Source organism: Palaemon carinicauda, chromosome 29 (genome assembly GCF_036898095.1).
Source record: "Palaemon carinicauda isolate YSFRI2023 chromosome 29, ASM3689809v2, whole genome shotgun sequence".
Taxonomy (NCBI): domain Eukaryota; kingdom Metazoa; phylum Arthropoda; class Malacostraca; order Decapoda; family Palaemonidae; genus Palaemon; species Palaemon carinicauda.
Window position 1 is genome coordinate 82,850,569 of NC_090753.1, and position 6,548 is coordinate 82,857,116.

The window sequence follows — 6,548 nt, forward strand, 5'->3', positions numbered from 1 at the left end:
AAAAAAAAAAAAAAAAAAAAAAAAAAAAAAAAAAAAGAGTCGAAAATGGATAGCTAGGATAATTCCTTCCAGTAGGCAGTGGAAGGGACAGAGAGACGATTTGAACGAATGCAAACACCCTTATTTTGAAAAAAATGAAACCTGGGGAGCCCTATTTTCAAAAAATGATAGAACCTTCGTCATCGTCTCCGTCGTCTTCATGGTCTTCGTCTTCATCGTCTTCGTGTGCGTCGTCTTCGTCTGCGTCGTCTTTTTCAAGTAGGCAGAGGAAGGGACAGAGACACGATATGAACGGATGCAAACACCCTTATTTTTAAAAAAATATGATCTGAGTGACCCTATAAAGAAAAAAAGAAAAAAAAAAAAAAAAAAAAAAAAAAAAAAAAAAAGAGTCGAAAATGGATAGCTAGGATAATTCCTTCCAGTAGGCAGTGGAAGGGACAGAGAGACGATTTGAACGAATGCAAACACCCTTATTTTGAAAAAAATGAAACATGGGGAGCCCTATTTTCAAAAAATGATAGAACCTTCGTCATCGTCTCCGTCGTCTTCATGGTCTTCGTCTTCATCGTCTTCGTGTGCGTCGTCTTCGTCTGCGTCGTCTTTTTCAAGTAGGCAGAGGAAGGGAGAGAGACATGATATGAACGGATGCAAACACCCTTATTTTTAAAAAAAATAAGATCTGAGTGACCCTATAAAGGAAAAAAAAAAAAAAAAAAAAAAAAAAAAAAAAAAAAAAAAAAAGAGTCGAAAATGGATAGCTAGGATAATTCCTTCCAGTAGGCAGTGGAAGGGACAGAGAGACGATTTGAACGAATGCAAACACCCTTATTTTGAAAAAAATGAAACCTGGGGAGCCCTATTTTCAAAAAATGATAGAACCTTCGTCATCGTCTCCGTCGTCTTCATGGTCTTCGTCTTCATCGTCTTCGTGTGCGTCGTCTTCGTCTGCGTCGTCTTTTTCAAGTAGGCAGAGGAAGGGAGAGAGACATGATATGAACGGATGCAAACACCCTTATTTTAAAAAAAATAAGATCTGAGTGACCCTATAAAGGAAAAAAAAAAAAAAAAAAAAAAAAAAAAAAAAAAAAAAAAAAAAAAAAAAAGAGTCGAAAATGGATAGCTAGGATAATTCCTTCCAGTAGGCAGTGGAAGGGACAGAGAGACGATTTGAACGAATGCAAAACACCCTTATTTTGAAAAAAATGAAACCTGGGGACGCCTATTTTCAAAAAATGATAGAACCTTCGTCATCGTCTCCGTCGTCTTCATGGTCTTCGTCTTCATCGTCTTCGTGTGCGTCGTCTTCGTCTGCGTCGTCTTTTTCAAGTAGGCAGAGGAAGGACAGAGACACGATATGAACGGATGCAAACACCCTTATTTTTAAAAAATATGATCTGAGTGACCCTATAAAGAAAAAAAAAAAAAAAAAAAAAAAAAAAAAAAAAAAAAAAAAAAGAGTCGAAAATGGATAGCTAGGATAATTCCTTCCAGTAGGCAGTGGAAGGGACAGAGAGACGATTTGAACGAATGCAAACACCCTTATTTTGAAAAAAATGAAACCTGGGGAGCCCTATTTTCAAAAAATGATAGAACCTTCGTCATCGTCTCCGTCGTCTTCATGGTCTTCGTCTTCATCGTCTTCGTGTGCGTCGTCTTCGTCTGCGTCGTCTTTTTCAAGTAGGCAGAGGAAGGGAGAGAGACATGATATGAACGGATGCAAACACCCTTATTTTTAAAAAAAATAAGATCTGAGTGACCCTATAAAGGAAAAAAAAAAAAAAAAAAAAAAAAAAAAAAAAAAAAAAAAGTCGAAAATGGATAGCTAGGATAATTCCTTCCAGTAGGCAGTGGAAGGGACAGAGAGACGATTTGAACGAATGCAAACACCCTTATTTTGAAAAAAATGAAACCTGGGGAGCCCTATTTTCAAAAAATGATAGAACCTTCGTCATCGTCTCCGTCGTCTTCATGGTCTTCGTCTTCATCGTCTTCGTGTGCGTCGTCTTCGTCTGCGTCGTCTTTTTCAAGTAGGCAGAGGAAGGGACAGAGACACGATATGAACGGATGCAAACACCCTTATTTTTAAAAAAATAAGATCTGAGTGACCCTATAAAGAAAAAAAAAAAAAAAAAAAAAAAAAAAAAAAAAAGAGTCGAAAATGGATAGCTAGGATAATTCCTTCCAGTAGGCAGTGGAAGGGACAGAGAGACGATTTGAACGAATGCAAACACCCTTATTTTGAAAAAAATGAAACCTGGGGAGCCCTATTTTCAAAAAATGATAGAACCTTCGTCATCGTCTCCGTCGTCTTCATGGTCTTCGTCTTCATCGTCTTCGTGTGCGTCGTCTTCGTCTGCGTCGTCTTTTTCAAGTAGGCAGAGGAAGGGAGAGAGACATGATATGAACGGATGCAAACACCCTTATTTTTAAAAAAAATAAGATCTGAGTGACCCTATAAAGGAAAAAAAAAAAAAAAAAAAAAAAAAAAAAAAAAAAAAAAAGAGTCGAAAATGGATAGCTAGGATAATTCCTTCCAGTAGGCAGTGGAAGGGACAGAGAGACGATTTGAACGAATGCAAACACCCTTATTTTGAAAAAAATGAACCTGGGAGCCCTATTTTCAAAAAATGATAGAACCTTCGTCATCGTCTCCGTCGTCTTCATGGTCTTCGTCTTCATCGTCTTCGTGTGCGTCGTCTTCGTCTGCGTCGTCCTTTTTCAAGTAGGCAGAGGAAGGGACAGAGACACGATATGAACGGATGCAAACACCCTTATTTTTAAAAAAATATGATCTGAGTGACCCTATAAAGAAAAAAAAAAAAAAAAAAAAAAAAAAAAAAAAAAAAAAAAAAAAAAAGAGTCGAAAATGGATAGCTAGGATAATTCCTTCCAGTAGGCAGTGGAAGGGACAGAGAGATGATTTGAACGAATGCAAACACCCTTATTTTGAAAAAAATGACACCTGGGGAGCCCTATTTTCAAAAATGATAGAACCTTCGTCATCGTCTCCGTCGTCTTCATGGTCTTCGTCTCATCGTCTTCGTGTGCGTCGTCTTCGTCTGCGTCGTCTTTTTCAAGTAGGCAGAGGAAGGGACAGAGACACGATATGAACGGATGCAAACACCCTTACTTTTAAAAAAATATGATCTGAGTGACCCTATAAAGAAAAAAAAAAAAAAAAAAAAAAAAAAAAAAAAAAAAAAAAAAAAAAAAAAAAAAGAGTCGAAAATGGATAGCTAGGATAATTCCTTCCAGTAGGCAGTGGAAGGGACAGAGAGACGATTTGAACGAATGCAAACACCCTTATTTTGAAAAAATGAACCTGGGGAGCCCTATTTTCAAAAAATGATAGAACCTTCGTCATCGTCTCCGTCGTCTTCATGGTCTTCGTCTTCATCGTCTTCGTGTGCGTCGTCTTCGTCTGCGTCGTCTTTTTCAAGTAGGCAGAGGAAGGGACAGAGACACGATATGAACGGATGCAAACACCCTTATTTTTAAAAAAATATGATCTGAGTGACCCTATAAAGAAAAAAAAAAAAAAAAAAAAAAAAAAAAAAAAAAAAAAAAAAAAAAAAAAAAAAATGAGTCGAAAATGGATAGCTAGGATAATTCCTTCCAGTAGGCAGTGGAAGGGACAGAGAGACGATTTGAACGAATGCAAACACCCTTATTTTGAAAAAAATGAAACCTGGGGAGCCCTATTTTCAAAAAATGATAGAACCTTCGTCATCGTCTCCGTCGTCTTCATGGTCTTCGTCTTCATCGTCTTCGTGTGCGTCGTCTTCGTCTGCGTCGTCTTTTTCAAGTAGGCAGAGGAAGGGACAGAGACACGATATGAACGGATGCAAACACCCTTATTTTTAAAAAAATATGATCTGAGTGACCCTATAAAGAAAAAAAAAAAAAAAAAAAAAAAAAAAAAAAAAAAAAAAAAAAAAAAAAAAAGAGTCGAAAATGGATAGCTAGGATAATTCCTTCCAGTAGGCAGTGGAAGGGACAGAGAGACGATTTGAACGAATGCAAACACCCTTATTTTGAAAAAAATGAAACCTGGGGAGCCCTATTTTCAAAAAATGATAGAACCTTCGTCATCGTCTCCGTCGTCTTCATGGTCTTCGTCTTCATCGTCTTCGTGTGCGTCGTCTTCGTCTGCGTCGTCTTTTTCAAGTAGGCAGAGGAAGGGACAGAGACACGATATGAACGGATGCAAACACCCTTATTTTTAAAAAAATATGATCTGAGTGACCCTATAAAGAAAAAAAAAAAAAAAAAAAAAAAAAAAAAAAAAAAAAAAAAAAAAGAGTCGAAATGGATAGCTAGGATAATTCCTTCCAGTAGGCAGTGGAAGGGACAGAGAGACGATTTGAACGAATGCAAACACCCTTATTTTGAAAAAAATGAAACATGGGGAGCCCTATTTTCAAAAAATGATAGAACCTTCGTCATCGTCTCCGTCGTCTTCATGGTCTTCGTCTTCATCGTCTTCGTGTGCGTCGTCTTCGTCTGCGTCGTCTTTTTCAAGTAGGCAGAGGAAGGGAGAGAGACATGATATGAACGGATGCAAACACCCTTATTTTAAAAAAAATAAGATCTGAGTGACCCTATAAAGGAAAAAAAAAAAAAAAAAAAAAAAAAAAAAAAAAAAAAAAAAAGAGTCGAAAATGGATAGCTAGGATAATTCCTTCCAGTAGGCAGTGGAAGGGACAGAGAGACGATTTGAACGAATGCAAACACCCTTATTTTGAAAAAAATGAAACCTGGGGAGCCCTATTTTCAAAAATGATAGAACCTTCGTCATCGTCTCCGTCGTCTTCATGGTCTTCGTCTTCATCGTCTTCGTGTGCGTCGTCTTCGTCTGCGTCGTCTTTTTCAAGTAGGCAGAGGAAGGGACAGAGACACGATATGAACGGATGCAAACACCCTTATTTTTAAAAAAATATGATCTGAGTGACCCTATAAAGAAAAAAAAAAAAAAAAAAAAAAAAAAAAAAAAAAAAAAAAAGAGTCGAAAATGGATAGCTAGGATAATTCCTTCCAGTAGGCAGTGGAAGGGACAGAGAGACGATTTGAACGAATGCAAACACCCTTATTTTTGAAAAAAATGAAACCTGGGGAGCCCTATTTTCAAAAAATGATAGAAACCTTCGTCATCGTCTCCGTCGTCTTCATGGTCTTCGTCTTCATCGTCTTCGTGTGCGTCGTCTTCGTCTGCGTCGTCTTTTTCAAGTAGGCAGAGGAAGGGAGAGAGACATGATATGAACGGATGCAAACACCCTTATTTTTAAAAAAAATAAGATCTGAGTGACCCTATAAAGGAAAAAAAAAAAAAAAAAAAAAAAAAAAAAAAAAAAAAAAAGTCGAAAATGGATAGCTAGGATAATTCCTTCCAGTAGGCAGTGGAAGGGACAGAGAGACGATTTGAACGAATGCAAACACCCTTATTTTGAAAAAAATGAAACCTGGGGAGCCCTATTTTCAAAAAATGATAGAACCTTCGTCATCGTCTCCGTCGTCTTCATGGTCTTCGTCTTCATCGTCTTCGTGTGCGTCGTCTTCGTCTGCGTCGTCTTTTTCAAGTAGGCAGAGGAAGGGACAGAGACACGATATGAACGGATGCAAACACCCTTATTTTAAAAAAAATAAGATCTGAGTGACCCTATAAAGAAAAAAAAAAAAAAAAAAAAAAAAAAAAAAAAGAGTCGAAAATGGATAGCTAGGATAATTCCTTCCAGTAGGCAGTGGAAGGGACAGAGAGACGATTTGAACGAATGCAAACACCCTTATTTTGAAAAAATGAAACCTGGGGAGCCCTATTTTCAAAAAATGATAGAACCTTCGTCATCGGTCTCCGTCGTCTTCATGGTCTTCGTCTTCATCGTCTTCGTGTGCGTCGTCTTCGTCTGCGTCGTCTTTTTCAAGTAGGCAGAGGAAGGGAGAGAGACATGATATGAACGGATGCAAACACCCTTATTTTTAAAAAAAATAAGATCTGAGTGACCCTATAAAGGAAAAAAAAAAAAAAAAAAAAAAAAAAAAAAAAAAAAAAAGAGTCGAAAATGGATAGCTAGATAATTCCTTCCAGTAGGCAGTGGAAGGGACAGAGAGACGATTTGAACGAATGCAAACACCCTTATTTTGAAAAAAATGAAACCTGGGGAGCCCTATTTTCAAAAAATGATAGAACCTTCGTCATCGTCTCCGTCGTCTTCATGGTCTTCGTCTTCATCGTCTTCGTGTGCGTCGTCTTCGTCTGCGTCGTCTTTTTTCAAGTAGGCAGAGGAAGGGACAGAGACACGATATGAAACGGATGCAAACACCCTTATTTTTAAAAAAATATGATCTGAGTGACCCTATAAAGAAAAAAAAAAAAAAAAAAAAAAAAAAAAAAAAAAAAAAAAAAAAGAGTCGAAAATGGATAGCTCGGATAATTCCTTCCAGTAGGCAGTGGAAGGGACAGAGAGATGATTTGAACGAATGCAAACACCCTTATTTTGAAAAAAATGAAACCTGGGGAGCCCTATTTTCAAAAAATGATAGAACCTTCG

General features: G+C 37.4%; 1 pseudogene; it reads left to right on the forward strand.

The window, feature by feature from the left end:
- LOC137622683 (uncharacterized) overlaps positions 1–6,548 on the forward strand; it is a 406,262-nt pseudogene that overhangs the window by 388,876 nt on the left and 10,838 nt on the right.